A 24,126-nucleotide genomic window follows, 5' to 3' on the forward strand; every position below is an offset into this window, starting at 1 on the left:
AGAAGAAGAAGAAGAAGAAGAAGAAGAAGAAGAGGAAGAGAAGGAGAAAAAGGAAGGAAGGAAGGAAGGAAAAAAGAAAGTAAAGGAAGGAAGAAAGAAAGGAAGAAAGAAAGGAAGGAAGGAAGGAAGAAAAAGAAAGAAAGAAAGAAAGAAAGAAAGAAAGATCTTTTCTTTTCTTTCTTTCTTCTTCCACCCCTCCATCTCACACTCTTCTTTAATCTTAATCTTCCCAACCTCTGGAGTGGTCTTTTTGTTTGCCAAAGCCAACCCCTCTGTATGCAGCCTTAATCTCATATCCTCTCCCCCCCCTTTTTTTTTTTTTAGCAGATTGCCCCCATTCTCTCATATCTGTTCGATGTTTCCCCCTCTACTCGCTCTTCCAGATGCCTACAAATATGGCTATGTCTCCTCCATCCTTAAAAAAAAAAGCATCACTAGATCCCACCATGCATACCAGTTGCTGTCCTTCACTACTCCTACCATCCTCAACTAAATTCCTTGAGAATGTCATTTATAATAGGTGCCTCCACTTCCTCTTTCCTTACTCTTATAAACCTTCAGCAATCTGACTTCATTGTTCAAATAAAACTGTTTTCACCAAAGTTATCAATGTTGTTTTTTTTAACTGCCAAATCTAATGGCCTCCTCTTGATTTTCATCCTTCTCAACTTCTCTATGGCATCTAACACTGTTGTTCACTTTCTCTTCCTGGACATCATCTCCTGTCTTGGTTTTCATTATTCTCCTCTCTTCTGGTTCTCCTCCTACCAATGTGACAGCTGCTTTTCAGTCTATTTTGCTGACTCTTCATCTGTGTTGTTCTGGGACCTCTTCCCTATCTTCTAGAGTACCTCACTTGGATATCTCATCAGTTAATATGGATGCAATTACTGTCTCTGTGGACATGATTCCAAGATCTATACATTCTGCGCTAGGTCCAGCCCTTCCCTTCTCCTGAGCTCCATTTTCACTGACCAACTGACTTACGCATGTCTCAAACTGGATCTACAATAGGCATCTAAATTCAATACATTCGAAACTAAACTCATTATCTTTTCTCCAAAATCCTCCCAATTCTTCTAAGTGTCCCTATTACTACCAAGGGCAAAATCATTCTTGTAGTCATTCAGGTTCATTACCTCAGTGTCATTCTTGACTCCTCTCTCTCACTGAACCTACTTATCTAATCAATTAGTAAATTTTGTTGTTTATAATTCTACAATATCTCTGATTGCATTCTTTTTTTTCCACCACAGTTCAAACACTTCTCATCTTTTGTCTGAATTACTGCAAAAACTTCCTATCTGGTTTCGCTACCTCAACTCTCTCCCCATTCCAGTCCATACCTCACTTAGCTGCCAAAGTAATTTTTCTAATGCATAGATCTAACCATGTCATTCTTCCATACAATAAACTCCAGTGACTCTCAATTACTTCCGGGATTAAATCTAAAATCTTCTTTTCAGTATTTAAAGCTCTTTGTAACTTGCCCTACCCCTTTGTTCCTACCCCTCATACACTTTACTACACTAGACACAATATCCAATTCAAACATATTGAGCTAGTTGGTGCTCCTCACACACAACACAGATCTGTGCTTTTGCACTCGCTATCCTCCCAAACCTGGGAAGGTCTACCTACTCACTCAGCTTCTTAGTCTCCCTGGCTTCCTTTAAGCCTTAGTTCAAATCTCACCTTCTGCAGAAGGCCTTTTACATTCTCCCCCATTCACCCCACCCCACCCCCAGCTGCCATCCCCTTTAAAAGTTACTTTCCATCTACTCTATTTATTTTGCATGTAATGAGTTATCTTTCATTACTGGAATGTGAATTCCTTGAAAGCAGAGATTGTTTTTGCTCTTCTTTGTATCCCCAGGGCTTAGAATAAGATTGGCAATATAGTAAGCATGTTTAATGACTGATTGATAAACATATTTCTTGGCATCTATGGTACCTTGGCAAAAATAGACCATAGGACACAGAAAAATTATAAACAAATTTTAAAATCAGAAACAGTAAATATATGATTCATATACCATAATACAAAAATAATAATTAATTAAAACATGGAAAATAAGCAAAATATAGACCTAAAAAGATATTTAATAATGATATCTCAAATAATGAGATAGTCAAAGAACAAATCATGGGCACACTTAACTGTGTAAAAAACAATTCTAACAATGCAACAAAATACCAAAATTTCTTATATGCAATTACAGCAGTTTTCCAGCTAAATCAGAAAAAAAAATTATCTTTAAGAACACAAAACACAAAAGTATTAATGAACTAAGTATGAAATTTTAAAAATTAGAAAATAAAAAATAAATACCCCAAAAGAAGCACAAAAGAAATCTTGAAGATTAGACAAGAGATAAAATGCATATCAAAAATACTAGAGAAATCATAAATAAAACTAAAATAAGAAAGATCATTAGAACCTACTATCCATTAGCAGTCCTATAATAATTATCATTTACTTAGGGCTTTAAAGTTTGCAAAGTAATTCAAATATGTTATCTCATTTGAACCTAACAATCATGAGATAGGTGCTATTAGTATCCCCACTTTACAGACGAGGAAACTGAGGCCAAGAGGTTAAGTGATTTGCCCTGGGTCACACAGCTAGTAAGTGTCTGAGGAAGGATTTGAACACAGGTCTTCCTGACATCAAGTCCAGCAATCTATCCACTATGCCAAGATGCTTCACAATACCTAAACCAGGGAAAGATAAAGCAAAGAAAGAGAACTAAAGACCAATGTCACTAATTAGTATTGATACATTTTGATATTAATTATTGGTATTGATAATGATTTGATATTAATATTGATAAATAAAATCCTAGCAAAAAGAGTTTGTCAATATAGTTTTAAAATTAGTCATTATGACTTCAGGTACTCCAGGCATGGAGGAATACAATTCATGCAAATGCATAGAATTTGTAAAAGAAGGAACAGAATATAAGTGGATGGGGAGGAGTGGGTAGGGGTGGGGATAAAAGCAGGCCAATTTGAGTAGAATGGAGAGTGCTTAAAGGGGAGTAACACTAAATAATAGGTAAGTGGACTAGATTATACATGGTTTTAAATTCCAAGCTGAGTTGTTTGTATTTTATTGTAGAGGCAATAGGAAGCCATTGAGGCTCTTTATTTACTTTTTAAACTACCTACCAAATCTGCTAATGTTTTATCCAACTGTGTCTAGTACTTACTTGAAAACCCTTATGATTACAATTGGAAAGGAAACGCTTAGATGATGTAATAGCGATTTTTATTAAGCAGATCTATGTCATTTCTCTAATCAATAAACTCCAAAGACTCTCTATTGCCTCCAGGATTAAAATATAAATTCCTCTTTTTAGCCTCTAAAAACCTTTACCACCCTGGCCACACTATCTTTCATACCACACTCTACATTATTGCCCCTTCCTGTACTCCTGTACTTTCTCTAACTTGGCCAAAATTAAAGTCTCTGTGCTCCTCAAAGAGCATTCCATTCTCTTCAGTTCTTGTCTTTTTTCTGTCTATTGTCCATGCAGGAACACACAGCCACTTTATTTCAGACTCATAAAATTCCTCTACAATACCTCAGTCAATACCTGACTAAAAATACAGAGAATATAAGATTTCACTATATATATACATATATATAACTTGCTAATTTTTTTTACTTTGACTTCTTAGAGCAAAATAAAACTTTCAAGACTCTCTTCAAATATTATGTCTTAGCCATATATCAAAATGATTTAAGGCTTCTTTTAAGAAATAACCTTGACAATCCCTGGACCAAAAACATCAATTATTGCATAAAACTTGGAGACAAACACTCCTCAAAGGTTTTTGACATTGTCATGGAAATTCTATATAGATTTCAGATTGAAGAGGGAATCTCTTATAGATGAGGAGGTCTTCAAGGTGGCTCCTACTTACAGTGAACAGAAAACTGTTTTGCATCAAGTCCTGGAATATCACAGAGCCTACTTGAAAAATATACCTTAACCATCCAAACAGGAAAAATCAAGAAGAATGTCATGTCAGTAGTCAAAGAGTAAGTCCTTGAATGAAGAAATGTGATCTATCAAAAAACATTAAAAAATGCTCAAAATTTCTAATAATGAGAGAATGGGTGAGGGAATAGACTTTTGATTTCACTGGTTTGGAGAACTCTGATTTGGAGAAATTTCCTTATCAAATGCAGGTTGGAAGTCTTAAGAGTTGCCTAATGCATGGAGAAATTAATAAATTTATTTTTTATCTATCTATCTATATCTATATATATATATATATATATGTATATACACATATATATAATTTTTTCCCTCCAACTACCCTAATACTGACAAAGGTTTCATGAGTTATAAATATCATCTATTCATACAGGGAATGTAAACAGTTCAACCTTAGTAAGTCTCTCATTATTTTCTCTTTCCTGTTTACCTCTTCATGTTCTGTTGGAGTCTTCTATTTTAAAATCAAATTTTCTATTCAGGTCTGGTCTTTTCATCAAAAAAATGCTTGAAAGTCCTCTATTTCACTGAATGACTATGTTTTCCCCTGAAGGATTACACTCAGTTTTGCTGGGTAGGTGATTATTGGTTGTAATCCTAGATCCTTTGCCCTCCAGAATATTATATTCCATGCCTTGCAGTCCCTTAATGTAGAAGCTGCTAAATCTTGCGTTATCCTGATTGTGTTTCCACAATACTTGAATTTTTTCTTTCTGGCTGCTTGTAATATTTTCTCCTTGACCTGGGAACTCTGGAATTTGGCTACAATATTCCTAGGAGTTTTCCTTTGGGGATCTCTTACAGGAAGCAATTGGTGGATTCTTTCCATTTCTATTTTGCCCTCTGGTTCTAAAATATCAGGACACTTTTCCTGGATAATTTCTTGAAAGATGATGTCTAGGCTCTTTTTTTGATCATGGCTTTCAGATAGTCCAATAATTTTTAAATTCTCTCTCCTGGATCTATTTTCCAGGTCAATTGATTTTCCAATGAGAGAGTTCATATTGTTTTCTAAATTTTCATTCTTTTGGATTTGTTTTACAGTGTCTTGATTTCTCAAAGTCACTAGCTTCCAATTGCTCTATTCTAATTTTTAAGGAAGTATTTTCTTCAGTAATCTTTTGGACTTCCTTTTCTATTTGGCCAATTTTGCTTTTTAGGGCATTCTTCTCCTCATTGGCTTTTTGGACCTCTTTTGCCATTTGGGTTAGGCTATTTTTTAAGGTGTTGTTTTCTTCAGTATTTTTTTGGTTCTCCTTTAGCAAGCTGTTGACTTGTTTTTCATGATTTTCTTGCATCACTCTCATTTCTCTTCCCAATTTTTCCTCTACTTCTCTTACTTGCTTTTCAAAATCCCTTTTGAGCTCTTCCAAGGCCTGGGACTGATTCACATTTTTCTTGGCAGCTTTGGATGTAGGAGCTTTGAGTTTGTTGTCTTCTTCTGGTTGTATGTTTTGATCTTCTTTGTTACCAAAAAAAAGATTCTATGGTCTGACACTTCTTTTGAGGTTTGCTCATGATCCCAGCCAATTAGTTGAGTTATAAACTCTTTATTAAGGTAGAGGTCTGATTCCAATGTGGAGAATGTACTGTCCCAAGCTTTGGGGGTTTGTACAGTTGTTTTCAGAGATACTTTTAGAGACCTGTAAATTTTCAGTTCTTCCAAGGTGGTATGATAAGGAGCGAGGTGTTTACTCCTTTCCTGGCCTGTGCTCTGGTCTATGAGTGACCACAAGCCCTCTTTTTCTGTCTTGGAACTGTGAAGAGGATTTCTTCTTCACCGCCCTAATAAGCTCCACCAAGCCAGTGCTCCTCCTCACCCCAGGACCGCCACCCAGAACTGTGACCCAGATCGAAGCATGGGCAAAGCAAGAGATTTCTGCCTCAGCACTGGCAAAGAGATCCCTGCAATCCCCCTTTGATCAGTCACTCAATTCCTCCTCAGTCTCTAGGCCAGAAGCTCAGGAGGCAGCCGGCACCCCAGGGCTGCACTCGAGAATGGGGGCTGAGACCTAGCTTCTCTCTCACTACAGAAACAGACTTTTCCCACTGACCTTCTAAGTTGTCTTTGGCGTTCATGGGTTAAGAAATCTGGAAACCTCCACAGCTGCCTATGATTCAGTCCCCTGAGGCCTGCTCCAGGTTTGCTGTGCCTTGCACATCCATGCTGAACCACATTCCTCTCCCAGTCCAGTGCAATAGACCTTTCCAATCAACCATCTAGGTTGTCTTGGGCTGGAAATTTGTTTCACTCTGTCTTTTTGTGAGTTGTGCTTGAGATTAATATATTTATTAAGAGTCGCAAAGCCAGTATTTCACAGACAGCTACGGTGGGGTCACTTTGAAGTGAAAATTAAAGAGAAATGCAAAATAAAACAATTTTGAGGTTCTACCTTAGACCCATCCTACTGGCAAAGATGACAAATGCAGAAAAAGGCAATTATTGGAAGAACTATGGAAAGGCAGGCATACTGACACACTATCAGTTGAACTGTGAATTATTCTCATCATTCTGCAAAGAAATTTAGAACTATGTCCAAAAAGTCATTAGACTGTATATATGCATCCTGGGCCGTCTCCAGTCACCCTGATCGATATCTGGCGGCTGGATCCGGATGGATCTAGAGGAGAAAATGAGGATGGTGATTTTGCACAGCCCTCCCTTACTCAAATCAAATTAAATTGCAAGTCACGTCATCATCTCCCTGACATCATGGTCCTCTTCGAGACGAAGGACAAACCACAAGACTGTATGTATCCTTTGACCCAATCAAGCAATGAGCATTTATTAAGCACCTAATATATGCTGAGCACCAGGCTAGGGGCTAGAATACAAAGAAACAGCACTTCCTCTCAAGGTGCTTACATTCTAATGCTAATGGTGCTAATATCTAATAAAGATATACATAGACAGGTTTTATACACACACACACACACATATATGTGTGTGTACATATACATATATATGTGTGTGTATATATTATATATATATGTATATATACACACACATATATATAGGTTCCTAGGGTCATAGAGCTATTAGGGACCTCAGAGGCCAGATAATCAAATGCCAGGGAGATTAAACAACTTGTCCAAGGTCACAGAGGTAGTAAGCATTCCAGAAGTGGATTTTGAACCTATGTCCTCTGACTTCAGAGCTAGATCTCTTTCCACTATATCATGTTACCTTTTTTATAGTATATTCAAAGTAGGTACAAGATAATCTTAGAGGGGATAGCACTGGCTACTGTAAATCAACCAGCAATGCTACAAGTTGGCATATATCCTAAGAAGGTCAAAGACTAAGAAAAAAAACTCTCTCCTTTTAGCAACACTTTTTATTACATCAAAGAACTGGAAACAAAATAGGCGCCCATCAGCTGTAGCATATGAATATATTGCAAAATTAATGCACCAAGAAGAGACAAATATTTTAGAGTTAAAATGTCTCGGACTCTAGCTCAGGACCTAGAGGGCCACATGTGACTTGCATTTAGACAGATAGTAAGCCCAGAATTAATCAGGGGGAGGATAATAGGCTAAAGTGCCTTCAGGGTATTACAAGGTTCTTTTAATGACACCAATCATCCCCCAGAACCAGAGGGTTATCTTTTTTATTATCACTGTTCTTCCAGTATTGCATGACTGGATGTCTCTGAAGAAAAAAAGATTATACAAAAAGCAATGAACAGGTTCATGGTAGATGTCATCAGGCTACATGGTTTGATAAATAAGGAACTTAAGAATTAGAACAAAGGATGCTGTCAAGAAAAATGTATGATTAACAAAGAAAATGGGTTGATCACTTGGCAAAGGCTAAGAATAATAGGTGGACACCTCAAGTATTTCATTTGATCCATTTGATAATAGGGGAAAGTAATAAAGTCTTCTTATATGAGGTAGACTCCCTGTGGCAAATTCTTGTGAGGACACATAACAAGAGCTACATAATATGGGCAAGCATGGAAATATTGTGACTTCTTTGGAGAGAATATCCACATTGTTCAGATGCATTAGAGTATTTTTGAGTACCATGGACAAGATTCAGTGCTATTGCTGGGAATACCAAAAAAGATTCATATAAGCATTTAAGTAAATCACAATCTCCTTGGGGATGGGAGGAATGGGGTGAGGGATAATAAGATATGCATTCAAATAAATATAAAACATAGTAGGACATAATAAGGACAAGTGAGAAGTCTAATATAAAAAATTTCAGGACCAGTTGCTTTAGTATGAAGAATCAGCATGCTTCAAAAGAAAGTAGATTAGAGTTGGGTACTGAAGGAAGAGTATTTCAACAAGTAGAGAGGTGAAAGATGAAAATTCTAGGCATGGGTACAGAAGATGTGGGAGACTGGATGATAAAGTAAGTGAACAGCTAGGAATTCACGCTGTTAGCACTTCTAAACAAAACCACTTGATCCTTTACCTCCTTGCTATCATCTCATCTCTCTTGAGCTCCACTCCCACATTACCAACAGACTTCTGGACCTCTCTCCCTGAAAGTCCCATAGGTATCTCAAGTTCAACATGTCCAAATCAGAACTCATTATCCTCTTCTTAAGCTTGTTCATCCAGACTTACTCATTTCTGTTGAGATCACCAGGCTCCTAGTCACTTAAGTTTACAACTTCACAGATATCTTCAACACTTCTTCACACCCACTCCCACTTGTGATCAGTTGCTAAGTCTCATCAAATCTTTCATAACATCTCCTGTATCCCTTTGCTTCTCTTGACTCAAAAAGTTACTAGCCTAGTTCAGCTTCTCATCATCCTTCAGCTGAACTACTACAATATAAACTTTTAATTGGTCTCCCTGATTCTAGTCTCTCACATCTCCAATATAACCTCCACAAAACTGCAAAAATAACTTAGCAGGTATAGACTATCTCCCATTCTCAAGAATCTTCAGTGGCTCCCTACTGAGAAGAGAAAATTCTAAACCCAGGGATGGGTAACCTGCAGCCTCGAGCCTACATGTGGCCTTCTAAGTCCTCAAGTACATAACAAATCCCCTTATGAAGTTTGGATTCAATCAAAGGGCTGCACTTGAGAACCAAGAGGGCCACATGTGGCCTCAAGGCCACAGGTTCCCCACCCCTGTACCCTTCAGCTTGGCATTTACAGTTCCTAACAGTCTGGCTCCCAGACACCTCTCCAGATATTTTACATTATTGCTCTTCACATATTCTATTATCTATACAAATTGATCCCACAAAGTAAACATTTCATTTTCCAGTTCCTTTTCTAGAATGCACCCACTCTTCACCCTCATCTCTTAGATTATCAGCTCAGTTACTACCTTCTACAACCGGGGTTTCTTAATCCACAGTTCATGGAGTCCATGGATAATAGCTGCCATTTATATGGCACTTTAACGCTTGCAAATCACTTTATATAAATTATCTTATTTAGTTCTCAGAACAACTCTGATAGGTACTATTATTATCTTCATTTTATAGGTGAGAAAACTGAGACAGGCACAGGTTGAGTGAGTTGCTGAGAGTTACACAGCTAGTAAATACCTGAGGCCAGATTTGAACTCAGGTTTTCCTAACTTCCAGCACTCTATTCACTGCTGATCCTATTTAATTATGAATGCAGACAACAATCCTCAGTAGTATTAACAATACTTATAACTTTGTCAAAAATAGAATTCCTATTTACATATAACAGGATAGTTGTTGCAGGTATGTCAAAATATTATTTATACCATTACTTATAAGTTATTAGGTCCATTACTGTATCTATTACTATATCACAAATTTTTAAAATGTTTTGATAACTATTTCAAAATAATTGATTTTCTCTACAATCCCACATATTTTACGCATTTAAAAATGTTAAGGCTAGTGTTTTACTTCTAAGATTATCTCCAATTAACCTTGTCTATACCTTATTTATAAAGAGTTGCTTGCACATTGCCTCCCCAATGGAATGTTAACCTCTCCACCACCACCCACCCCCACTCCAGCGCTTAGCACACTAACACAAAGTAAATAGTTAATACATGCTTGATGACCAATTGTTTTTTTTTTCTAAGAAGGGGTCTACAGTCTTTATCAGACTGGAGTCCACAACACAAAAAAAGACTAAGAACCTCTGTACTACAGGAAGCATTTTATGATCCATGTAATTGTTAGTTTTGTCTTCCTCCTCAAATTATATTGTACTTATTCATTTAAATGTACTCCCCAATAGAATATAGCCTCCTTCAAGAGCTTATGCTTGGTCATTTAATTTTTTTCCATTTCATTTTAACAAACTTAAAAAAACATCAACAAGCATGAATATCTGTCCATACAAAGAACAGTAAAAGAGGACTATATATGAAATTCTGACTCTCTACTGCATATTACTCAATTTTTAAAGCAAAATTTCCAATTTAACATATTAGTTCCAAAACTGTCCTGCTTATTCTTATTGTCTTCTGAATATCCATGTATGTTTTTAATGATTCATTGATGCTATTTTCTTTTTTCTTCCTTTGTTTGGGATGGGGGAAGAGGAGAGGGCCCTCTTCCCACTTTTTTCATTATTTCCCTTGAGATTTTTGGCCATTTGTTACTCCACATAAAATTAATTATGTTGGTCTAGCTCTATAAAGCAATTCTTTGGTAGCTTAATTAGTATGGCAAATTAGACTATGGGTGTGAGTTTCTCAAGAAAAACATTCTAGAAAATGTTTTTTCCCCTTTATATACAATGCTTAGTCATACTTAGCACATGGTAGACACCTATTAAATGTTAACAGACTAAGGAAATTAATATAGGTAGTATTGTCATTTTTATTTTATTGGCACAGTTCAACCATGAGCAATTAATATCTTTTCCATTATTTAAATGAATTTAGGTAAGAAATGCTTTGTAGTTGCATTCATAAAATTCTTGCATGCCTTGGTAGCTAGACTACTGGTGTGCATTCTGCAGTTATTTTAAATGGAATTTCTTTTCTATTTCTCCTTCTGGTTTTGTAGGTAAGAGAGGCAGTAAAGTGATGCAGAAGATATAGGGCTAGATCTGAAATCAAGATGACTTGAATTCAAAAACTGCTCCTAGCTGTGGGTCCCTGGGAAAGTTATTTAACTTCTCTCAGGCTCAGTTTCCTCATCTGCAAGGGGGTAGGGGATGATAACATCTACTCCCAGGGTGGTTGTAGAGATAAAATGAAATAATATCTGTAAAGGGATTTGCAAACCTTGAAGCACCGTATAAATGCTATCATTAATATATTTATTTGTATTTCTTTTATATTCTATTGTTTTATTGAACTTTACTGTTGCAACTGATTTGCTCCCTCAATTTCTTTTTCTTCTCTTATTTATATAACGGGCATTTCCAGAATTATAATACTTAGACCATATTTATAAACAGTTAATTTAATCTATAGTCTTGTGCTGCGTCATCTTTACTGTAGTTTCTTAATATTTTCTGATGTCTTGTAGTATTTTCTTCTTTATCTTGGAAGCTCTGGATTTTGTTTACAATACCTATGGGTGTTTTCAATTTGGAATTTCTTTCAGGAGGTAACTGACATATTCTTTCTATTTTCATTTTGCCTTCTGGTTCTACTAGATATGGAAAGGTTTTTTATGATTATTTAAAGATCTCATATTTTCTTGTATATTTTCATGATATTCACTTTGTTCTAATATTTCTTATTGTCTCACAGAATCACTTCTGTTTCTTCCATTCTGTTTTCAGGGAGTTCACTAATTGGCTACAGTTTTCTACCTCCTGTTCTAAGTTACTTATTGTTCTTCATTTATTCCCAATCAAAAACTCTAATTTCATTTTTTATCTCCTGCTTCATTTTTTCCAGGCATTCTTGTTTTTTAATTAATTTATTTATTTTTAGTTTTCAACAATCACTTCCATAGGCTTTTGAGATTTAAATTTTCTCTCCCTCCCTCCCCCTCCCCAAGATAGGGTGCAATCTGATATAGGCTCTACATATACATTCCTATTAAACATATTCCCACATTAGTCATGTTGTAAAGATGAATTAGAACCAATAGAAGGAACCATCAGAAAGAGGAAACAAAACAAAACAGAAAAAAAAGAGCAAATAGTATGCTTCAATTTGCATTCAAACTCCATAGTTCTTTCTCTGGATGTGGATAGCATTTTCCATCATGAGACTTTTGGAGATGTCTTAGATCCTTGCAATGCTGAGAAGAGCTAAGTCTAGTAAAGCTAGTCATCACACAACATGTCTGTTACTGTGTACAATGGTCTCCTAGTTCTGCCCACTTCACTCAGCATCAGTCCATACAAGTCTTTCCAGGTTGTTCTGAAGTCCACCTGCTCATCATTTCTTATAGTACAGTAGTATTCTATAACATTCATACACCACAACTTGTTAAGCCATTCCTCAATTGATGGGCATCCCCTCAATTTCTAATTCTTTGCTACCACAAAAAGAGCTGCTATAAATATTTTTGTACATGTGGGTCTTTTCCCCATTTGTATGATCTCTTTGGGATACTGCCCTATAAGTGCTATTGCTGGGTTAAAGGGTATGCACATTTTTGTAGCCCTGTGGGCGTAGTTCCAAAATGGTTGGATCATTTCACAACTCCACCAACAATGCATTAGTGTTCCAATTTTCTCCCATCTTCTTCAACATTTATCATTTTCCTATTTTGTCATGTTGGCCAATCTGATAGGTGTGATGTGGTACCTCAAAGTTGTTTTGATTTGCTTTTCTCTAATCAATAGTGATTTAGAGCATTTTTACATGACTACAGATAGCTTTAATTTCTTCATCTGAAAACAGCCTGTTCATATCCTCTGACCAGTTATCAATTGGGGAATAACTTGTATTCTTCTAAATTTGACTTAGTTCTCAATATATTTTAGAAAGGAGGACCTTATCAGAGACACTGGTTGTAAAAATTCTTTTGAAGTTTTCTGCTTCCCTCCTAATCTTGATTTCTTTGGCTTTGTATGTGTAAACATTTTTTCAATTTAATGTTTAATTTCATAATTTTAATTTCATAATGTTCTCTATCTCTTGCTTGGTCATAAATTCTTCTGTTCTCCATAAATCTGACAGGTAAACTACTCCTTGTTCTCCCAGTTTGTTTATAGTATCAGCCTTTATATCTAAATCATGAACCCATTTTGACTTTATTTTAGTATGTGGTGTAAGATTTTGGTCTATATCTAGTTTCTGCCATACTCTTTTTCAGTTTTCCCAGCAGTTTTTGTTAAATAGTGAGTTCTTACCCCAGAAGCTGGGGTCTTTGGGTTTATCAAACAGCAGATTACTATAGTCATTGACTGTTGTGTCTTGCATACTTAACCTATTTCACTGATCCACCACTCTATTTCTTAACCAGCACCAAGTAGTTTTGATGATTGCTGCTTTATGATACAATTTAAGATCTGGAATGGGTAGGCCACCTTCCCTTGCATTTCTTTTCATTAGTTCCCTTGATATTCTGGACCTTTTGTTTTTCCAAATGAATCCTGTTATTTTTTCTAGCTCTATAAAATAATTTTTTAGTAGTTTGATTGGTATGGCACTGAATAAGTACATTAGTTTGGGCAGAATCGTCATTTTTGTTATATTAACTTGGCCTACCCATGAGCAACTGATGTTTTTCCAATTATTTAGATCTGACTTTATTTGTGTGGAATGTGTTTTGTAATTGTGTTCATATAGTTCCTGGATTTGTTTTGGTAGGTAGATTCCTAAATATTTTATGATGTCTACAGTAACTTTAAATGAATTTCTCTTTCTATCTCTTGCTGATGGGCTTTGTTGGTAATATATAGAAATGCCAATGATTTGTGTGGGTTTATTCTATAGCCTGAAACTTTCCTAAACTTGTTTATTATTTCAAGTAGTTTTTTACTTGATTCTCTAGGATTCTCTATGTATGTCATCATATCATCTGCAAAGAGTGATAGCTTTCTTTCTTCTTTGCCTATTCTAATATCTTCAATTTCTTTTTCTTCTCTTATTGATAAAGCTAACATTTTCAGTAGATATTGAACAACAGTGGTGATAATGGACATCCTTGTTTCACCCCTGATCTTACTGGAAATTCTTCTAGCTTGTTCCCATTACATAAGGCTTGCTGAAAGTTTTAGGTAGATGCTACCTATCATTTTAAGGAAGACTCCATTTAATCCTATGCTCTCTAGTGTTTTTAATAGGAATGGGTGTTATATTTTGTCAAAAGCTTTTTCTGCATCTGTTGAGATAATCAGATGGTTTCTGTTAGTTTTGTTGTTGATATGATCAATCATGCTGGTAGTTTTCCTAATATTGAACCAGCCCTGCATTCCTGGTATAAATTCTACCTGGTCATAGTGTATTATTCTTGTGATAAGTTGCTGTAATCTTTTTTGCTAATATTTTATTTACTTTTTTTGCATCTATATTCATTAGGGAAATTGGTCTATAATTTTCTTTCTCTGTTTTGACTCTTCATGGTTTAGGGATGTTTTGTTGCTGCAAGATGTTTCCCAGCCTGAAGCTTTACCTCTTGGAGTTGTGCTTCCTGGAGTTTTGCTGAGGCACTGGGAGACTTGGCTCACAGAGAACACCATGGCCCATGGTGGTTTTCCAAACTGGTTTTCACTGGTTCCCCTGCCTGTACTGAGACACTCAGGGGTCCTGGTGTTGGTGCTTGCCTTCTCCACCACCCTGGAGTTCAGGATCTCCCCCTGGCATGCTGAAGTGGGGCTCTCTGCTAGCTTACTGGGATACCTCCTGTTCTGTACCACTCCCCATCCCCAGAGCAAGAGGGGCCTTTCCCATTAATCTCCCAAGCTTTCTGGGTTACAAGACTGCTGTACCCTCTCTTTCTGCTGGTTAAGCTGTTCCAGGGCTTTTCCCAGGGGTGAAATTTTGTGAGTTTTCAGATGTCAATAAAGGAGGGTAAGAGCGACTTACTTCTTACTCTGCCATCTTGGCTCCAAGAAGAGGAACTCAGGCATTCTTGTAGTCTTTGCAGCCAAGTCATATTTTTCCTTTGAGGTTCTGATTATAGTTGCTGTTGAATTACTCTCTTCTGACTTTACATCTTGAGCTTCCCTTAACCCACCTCTTTTATCACATTTGGTATTTTCTTCCATTGACTCATATTCCTACCCTCAGTTTTTAAATTGGGACTTTGTGCTCAGGCTATTCATTCTGGTATTTCTGGATGGTTAGAATAATCCCAGTTTAGTCCTGACCTTTCTGCAGTCTATAGCATGGACACTGTTACCATTACTTTCCTGAAAGGTACTGCCCTACCTCATGCTTCAATTTCTGGCTTATGTCCCCTTCTCCTGGTGGTTCACATTGAGTTCTGGACCCTCTAAATTACCATTTCCTTCTCTTTGCACAATCCCCCATTAGGAGTAAGTTCCCTTCTTTGCTGTGGCAGATGGTGGAAATCAAGCTGGCCTCAACCTTCCTGAAAGGAACATAGTGTGGGCAGCCCACTGAGGAGCTGGCCTTGCTGTGGTTCTTGGTGCTCCAAGCAACGCATGACCAAGTCCTATATCTCTGAGCACTAACCTGTGAGAAATGATTGTTTACCTTGCTTCTGTACTAACAGGCTAACAGGTAGTTTTGGTCCCTGATTACTGGAGACTGCACTGGCTTGCAACCAGAAGTGCTATGAGGCTCAAATGAGATAGTGGATATAAAGCACTTTGCAAACCATAAAGCACTATAGAAATGACAGTTAATATTTTTTAATCTTCCTGAGCTTTCTTCTATACTTCTGCTGAGCTGTAACAATGTTAATTGAGTAATATAGGGGTGTGTTGACAAATGTTTAACAACCAGGCTCTCCAGAAAGAAAAAGAAAAAAAATATATATATATATATATATATATGATACTTTAAAATTTAAATATGCATTATTAATGTTTTCTAAAGTCTAGATAATCAATGAAATAATAAATCAAGCCCTGGTTTATAGAAATTGCCAATTTCTGAGCTGTAAATGCTCAACTGAAAATTTATTAATTAACCCTCTCAAACTGATTAGAGATCATTCCAACACACTGCTGTTTACAACTCATACTTCCCCTTCCCCAAATACCCAGAGTGTTCAGAGTGCCAGAAGCTTCAGGCTTATTTAACAGTACTAATACTAACTTCCCTAGTACAACCCAAACCCAGCCTCTGCCAGTTTCTTTTCGTGGAGTTCTGGATTAAATGGAAGGGTATGCTTCTATTTACCATTCTTTTCTCTGAAGTCCTTTTTACCTAATTCTGGGATTTGTATAAGAGAGCAAGACTTTTCATGATGCCATCTTAACTAGTTTCACCTGATCTTTCTCACCTCAACACTGTACCTTCTACATAGCAGGTACTTAATAGGTTCTCTCTTAATTTAATTTAGAATGTATGTCAGAAAAAATGAAATAAATCAGATAGAATAGTAAATTGGTGGCAGATTTGGAGCTAGGTTAAATGTCAGTTGAAGGAGTTTACATTTGATTCATTAGGAAGTCATTGAAGGTTTGAGAGCAAAGAAGTGACACAGAACCAGGAAGAATTGATGTAGAAAGCAGACTAGAAAAGTGGGGATACACTCCTAGATCCCTCCTATAGTCTTTCTGTATATAAGGTCCATCTTGTCTACATTAAGATGCTCAGATTCTTATAATCTAGCCACTGTTCAGATTTTTACAATCTAGCCAATAGCTCATAGGTGCTCAGATTCCTTAAGTGTCTGGCCAATGTGGCGGATCTTTAATAAACCTTGTCTTTGGCTGAAAAAAAAAAAAAAAGAAGAAAAGTAGGCATAATAGAAGTAGAATTAACAAAAATACAAAAGATGATAAAGCTTTACCAAGGGATGTTGGACTTGATGATTCCAAAATAATTTGTAACCTTGGAGAGAAAATTATGTTTGTAGTACAATCTTTCATTTTCAAACAAAAAATGACCAATAAAAATCTTTCAGATGAGTATGTGTTCCAAAATTTTTAAAGGATTTTGGTGAAATCTAGTACATAAAAGTTACAGAGTGACATAGTAAATGACACAGAAAGTATTTATATGATACTTGGATCAAGAGAAATATTGTCCTTGATCTTAAAACAAAAGGAATGTATTACCCATAATATTTAAATTAGATTTTTAAAAATCCTCTTGTATACATTGGGTAATTAGTAATGTATATCATTTTAATTCTGACTGTAAACTACATTTTGGTGAATTATAAGTATTTCAATTCTAAAATGTTGTTATTGCCAAACATACCAATGAATACATTTTTCTTTGCTACTTTACATTTTAATTACCATAAGTTGAAAGCAACTGAAGACAGCTTGCTATCACAGAGTACTGGACTTAAGAGTCATAGAATACCTGCTCACATATTGTCCTTCTAATATTTACTAGATGTGTGACTATGGGGAAGAAATTTAACTTTTCTGAGCCTCAGTTTGCTTATAAGTACAATGAGGATAATGTGCTTTCAGTACTTACTCTCATGGTTGTTGTTCAAAACTCTAATAAAATGATATATTTAAAATATTTTGTAAACTTTAAAGCAATGGTGTCAAACTCAAAAGAAACAGGGGGTTACTAAACCACACATAAGGATTCCTGTGGGACAAACTGACATAGCAGACAACATATTAATATTATCTATGTATTTTTATTTATTTTGTTTAAGATTTCCCAATTACATTTTAATCTGATTTGAACCACACTCAGAAGTGTTATGGGCCACACACAACTTGAAGGTTTCCTGTCTGACACCTCTACTTTAAAATATACTACTATTGTTATTATTATTATTACATATGAGTTTCTATGGGGAAATGATACAATCCAAAATGAATAAAAAATTTTCAAGTGCTTAAATGTATTTCATTTATGTGAAAGCTCTCATTATATCAAATAGATAATAACAGAATTCTTAACTTTTAAAGACTTAAAATAGTGAAAAAGTATATTAAACCTCACCCACTTCTCAGAAGGTACACTTATTTATACTATGTGAAGGTAATTCTACAAAATAAACTGGTTAGAATGGATGGCCTATAAGTGATCTTCTAGCTCTAAGTCTATGATCCATATATTTATTTTAAAATCTTTTTTGTGGACTGTAGAATTTATCTCAACTATTTATTTCTATTATCTCTACCCACGCAGCCAATTTATTAAAACATGTTAGAATTGAGAAGATATGCCATATTGATAATTGGCTGCCATTTTGTTTGAAGATGTAGACTTACAGAAGAGATTAAATTGGGGTGTATCTCCATAACTTTTGTATGTTTGGTCAAAATGAAGCAACTTCATAGAAAAGTATCATGTAACAAAAAGAATAATATGAAATACTAAGCAGTTGATTTGGGACAGAAATCTCATGGCAACAAAGACCTTAATTGATTTGGTCATCTCTTCATCAGTCAAGTTTAACAAGACCTAACTTAGAAACTACCTGAAAATACAGTTTTAAGTCATGTCAAATAAACCTATCTATCTATCTATCTATATCTATATATATATATGCAAAGTCATAAACATGAATTGATATGCCTATGTGAATTATTTTTTAATAAAGAAGATATCATTTATCAAATATATCTATCAGAATGGTATCTCCAATTAATAATCTCTTGTGAGCTCTTCAAGAAAAAGTATATACTAATTATGTTTTAAAATATATAATTAATAATAATTCACCTGCATATAACACTTTAGGGTTTAAACAGAGCTTACTCAATGATCCTATGAGTAATACAAGTAAAATTACCCACATTTTACAGATGAAGAAACTGAAGTTCTGAAATGTTAAGTGACTTGTCTATGATTAAACAATTAGTAAGAATCTAAAATGAGATACAGGGCAGCTACATGGTGCAGTGGATAGAGTGCCAGGCCTGAGTCAGGAAGACTCATCTTCCTGAGTTCAAATCTGGCTTCAGACATTTACAAGCTGTGTGACCCTGGGCAAGTCACTTAACCCTATTTGTCTCAGGTTCCTCATCTACAAAGTGAGTTGGAGAAGGAAATGGCAAACCACTCCAGTATCTCTAGCAAGAAAGCCCTAAATGGGGTAATAAAGAGTCAGATACAATTGAAATAATTGAACAACAAAAGAAAGATTTAAAACCAAGTCTTCTGATTCCAAGTTCAGTACTCTATACGTTATTCCATACTATCTCTCACAATACCAAGATGGAAGGTTGCTTTATTTCCATCAAAAGATTACCTTCTTATTTACAAATGATCTCTATATGCTAAGTAAGAGGGCTACCTAAAAGTGAGTATCCATTAGCAAACAAGTAGATATTTCACACTCATTCATAACAGACTGCAGAAGCCATTGTTATTTACAGGTAAGCTATACTTTAAAATAAATCATATGAATACCAAATTCCATTTTTAGCAACATGTATTTTAGATGTAGCTATTTAATGAATGATAGCTTTAAGTTTTTTTGTTTAAATAGGGGTTTATTTCTTATCTATCTATACACATAATGCTTTAACTTCTCAAGAAGAGACTGTAACACTTGCATCATACCAAAAACTTAAGCCTCTTCTGATATATCTAAATACCTTAGGGTATATAAATGTTCAGCTTATATGTGTTAACTGTGTACATCTGGATAGGAGTCTGGAACAGTAGACGTGCACTAAGTTTGGAATCAAAAGACCTAGATTCACATTCAGGGTTTACCACTTAATACCTTTGTGACCTTGGTAAATCACTCTGTAGACTTCATTTTCTTTGTCTAAAATGAGGGCATAAAATGATCTCTAAAGTTCTCTCCAATTCTAAGGATATAATCCTATAAATCTCATCACTAATCACAAATATATGTGCAGGTATTAATTAATATTTCACCAAGCTTTCTACACAAAGTACATCCACACATCATCTATTAACCAAAAAATAATACACTATACCCTTAGTCAATCCCTACTGGGTTGAAAAGGTAGAACCAATCCCCTAGACAAAACATCCATGGTTAGCCTGAACCCTCATTTGAATGGTTGCAGGACAAAGCAAGTTTGGATGAAAGCTAAAGTATTATAATGGCATGGGCTGAGACAATCTAACTGCAGCCAAATGATGCCAATATATTGTCGCTGAGTTGCCAAGTAACCTGATAACTGTTTTGTTTTGTCTTGTTTTGGTATTTGATTAAGGAAATTATCTAAATGTCAGGACAGTCTGGCTTCTCCAAACATTTACAGTACCTATATTAACTTACCGAGTGGGGAAAAAATTGAATGATGGGTAGGGAGGAAAAAAGCAAGCTAGGGTAAAGCATCTCTCATACTCTATTTTCAGCTATAAATTTGAAAGGGGCAAAAGACAAGATATCACATAGGACTTTCATTCAGATGGGGTACATAAATTGTGACTTGTGCTCTCAATGTACATTTAAAGAGGGATATTGAGGTATTAAAAAACCCAAACCATTAAAGTCACATCTGCTTTGCATAAAAAAAGGAGTCACTACACACTGGCTAACAGAGAAACCACTGCATTGATTCCTGAAACCTATTTGAACATTTTAGTTGTCAAAAACTTCTACATGATTATTTTACATCTCCAAAAGAAAAAAACTGGAAACTTCACTCAAATATGCCACTGGCTGCAAGATATGGGGGCAAAAAGCTTTCGGAACTACAGACAACTATGTCTCAAGAACTGAGATCAAATCCAGCCTCAGACACTTATTAGCTATGTGACTCTGGGAGATCATTTATCCTCTTGTTTGCCTCAGTTTCATCAACTATAAAATGGGGATAAAAGTATCTGTCTTTCAGGGTTATGTAAGGATCAAATGAGATAATATTTGTAAAGCACTTCCTGGCACATAGTAGGCACTTAATAAATGTTTATTGATTGGAGATTGATTAAATTTAAAAAAAAACAGTAAGAAATCAGCCTACTAAAAATACAGGTGGCTATTGATATAACACCATTTTCAGCTATCTGAAATCAATAACTAGCTGAAATAAACATGTGACTTTTTTAGTTTGTCATATACTGCATAGTCAAAAGTTATGCTAATGTGTCAAAAAGAATACAAGTAAAAAATTTTAAAAGTTATACCCATCCTACCAGAATTCTCTTATGAGACAAATGTAGTTTTAATGACAAAACTAGGGGAGGATTAAACACAGGAATACTATAGGTCTATCTTATTAATGGATATCAATTCAAAATTTTTAAACAAAATCCTATCAAGAAAACAACAGTGATTTACCCAAGAAATCATTCATTATGTCCAAACTGGATTTATACCAGAGATGCAAGGACAATTCAAATTAATAAAACAATGATCATAATTAATCGTATAAAAACCAAAGACATCCAAAAACCAAATATTATCTCAATAGATGCAGGAAAAGACACTGACAAAGTACAACACTCATTTGTGCTGAAAACCCTACAAAGTATAGGCACAGAGTCCCTTTTTTTAAACCACAGAAATCATCTATCTAAAACCAAAAAGAAACATCACATGCAATGAGAATATACTAAAAGCTTTTCCAAAAAATATTAGTAAAGCAAAGATGGCCACACTCCTCACTATTATTTGATATAGTTCTAGAAATGCTACCAAAGAAATTAAAGGCTTAAAGATAGGTAAAGAGGATAAATATACATATATATGTGTGTCTCCTTATTTGTTGATTGCAATGGTTTGCTTGGAAAATCCTAGGGAATCAGCAAAGATATGAAGTTATTCAGTTATTTTTCAGTCATGTCTAACTCTTCAAGACTCCATTTTCAGGTTTTCTTGGCAAAGATATTGGACTGGTTTGCCATTTCCATCTCCAAAAGATACTAAAGAAGACCATTAATATCTTCAGTAAAGTTGCAAGCTACAAAAAGCAATTACATTTCTATATAAATAATAACAAAATCCAGGCAATAATAGAAATGGAAATCCCATTCCAAATAACTACAAAATGCATAAAGTATTTGGGGATTAATCTACTAAAGCACACAAAATATTTGCACAGATTCAATTATAAAGTGTTCCTTAAAGAAATAAATAACTTCAATAGCTTGAGGAATATTCACTAGTACTCAGGGCTGGGCTATGCTAATATAATAAATATAAGTTAGTTTGCATTTTTAATGTTATGCCAATCAAATTATCAAATATGCTTCAATAGTGCTTTGTTTTGTTTTTCAAATTACACGTCAAGACAATTTTTAACATTCATTTTTACAAGATTTTCAGTTACAATTTTTTCTCCCTCTCTCCCTGCCCCACCTCCCTTTAAAATGGTGGCAATTTGATACAGTTTATATGTTTGCTATCATGTAAAGCATATTTCCATATTAGTCACAGTTGTGAAAGAAACAGATCAAAAGCGGAAAAAAAAACAGAAAAAAAAATAAAGTAAGTGAAAAAATTATGGTTCAATCTGCATTCAGAGTCCATCATTTCTTAATCTGGAAAAGGAAAGCATTTTCCTTCTTGAGTCCTTTGTACTTGTCTTGGATCTTTGTGTTGCTGAGAAGAGCTGAATCATTCATAGATGATGATCACACAATGTTGCTGATACTGTGTACAATGTTTCCTTGGTTCTGCTCATTTCACTTTGCATCAGTTCATAAAAGCCTTTCCAGATTTTTCTGAAATCTGCCTGTTCATTTCTTATTGCACAATAGTATTTTCCATTGCATTCATATGTCACAGCTTATTCAGCCATTCCCCAATTGATAGGCATCCCTCCATTTCCAATATTTTGCCACCACAAAAAGGGCTGCTATGAATATTTTTGCCCACAGGGGTCCTTTTACCTTTTTTATCATCTCTTTGGAATACAGGACTAATAGTGGTATTGCTGAATCAAAGGGTACGCATAGTTTGGTTGGTCTTTGGGCATAGTTCCAAATTGTTCTCCAGAATTGTTGGATCAGTTCACAACTCCACCAACGATACATTAGTGTCCCAATTTTCCCACATCCCTTCCAACATTTATCATTTTCCTTTTTTGTCATATTAGCCAATCTGATAGGTGTCAGGTGGTACTTCAGAGTTTTTAAATTTACATTTCTTTAATCAAAAGTGATTTAGAGCACTTCTTCATATGTGTATAGATAGCTTTAATTTCTTCATCTGAAAACTGTCTGCTCATATCCTTTGACTATTTATCTATTGTGGAATAGCTTACATTCTTATAAATTTGACTCAATTCTCTATATATTTGAGAAATGAGATCTTTATCAGAGAAACTTGCGATTTCCCAGATTTCTACTTTCCTTCTAATCTTGGTTGCATTGGTTTTCTTTGTGCAAAAGCTTTTTAATTTAAAGAATCGAAATTATCTATTTTACGTTTCATAATGCTCTCTATCTTTTATTTGGTCATGAATCTATAAATCACTTAACTTCTCCTTTAAGCACACACTTGGTGCATATATGTTTAGTATTGATATTAATTCACTGTCTATGGTGCCTTTTAGCAGGATGTAGTTTCCTTTCCTTACCTCTTTTGATTAGATCTATTTTTGCTTTTGCTTTACTGAGATCAGGATTGCTACCCCTGCTCTTTTTTTTTAGCTGAATAGATTTTGCTCCAGTCTCTTACCTTTCCTCTGTGTGTGTTTCTCTGCTTCAAGTATGTTTCTTGTAAACAAGATATTATAGGATTCTGGTTTTGACCCACTCTGCTATCCACTTCCATTTTATGGTAGAGTTCATCCCATTCATGTTCACAGTTATGATTACTGCATATTTCCCTCCATCCTATTTTTCCTCCTGCTTGTCCTCTCTCTCCTTTCACCCTTTCCCTCCTCACCAGTGTTCTGCTTCTGTCTACCACCTCCCCTGATCTGCTCTCCCTTCTGTCAGTCATCCCCCCCACCTTTATTTAATCTCTTCCCCTCCTACATCTCTGTCAGGTAAGATAGATTTCTGTATTCAACTGATTGTGTACATAATTCATTCTTTGAGCCAATACTGATGAGAGTAAGATTCAAGTGATACCCATCATCCACCCTCCCATCTTTCCATCCACTGTAATAGGTTTTTTGTTCCTTTTCATGTGGAATAATTTACCCCATTCTATCTCTCTCTTCCTTCTGCACCTGGTGTACTCCTTTTTCTCATTCCTTAATTATTTTTATGTCATTCCTTCAGATTCACCTTATATCCATAC

At 35.3% G+C, this 24,126-nt stretch overlaps 1 protein-coding gene across 8 annotated transcripts in view; it reads right to left on the minus strand.

The window, feature by feature from the left end:
- CCDC171 (coiled-coil domain containing 171) overlaps positions 1–24,126 on the minus strand; it is a 496,773-nt gene that overhangs the window by 108,148 nt on the left and 364,499 nt on the right. The window lies entirely within an intron of this gene.

Source organism: Vombatus ursinus, unplaced genomic scaffold, assembly GCF_900497805.2.
Source record: "Vombatus ursinus unplaced genomic scaffold, bare-nosed wombat genome assembly UNPS02014770.1, whole genome shotgun sequence".
Lineage (NCBI taxonomy): Eukaryota > Metazoa > Chordata > Mammalia > Diprotodontia > Vombatidae > Vombatus > Vombatus ursinus.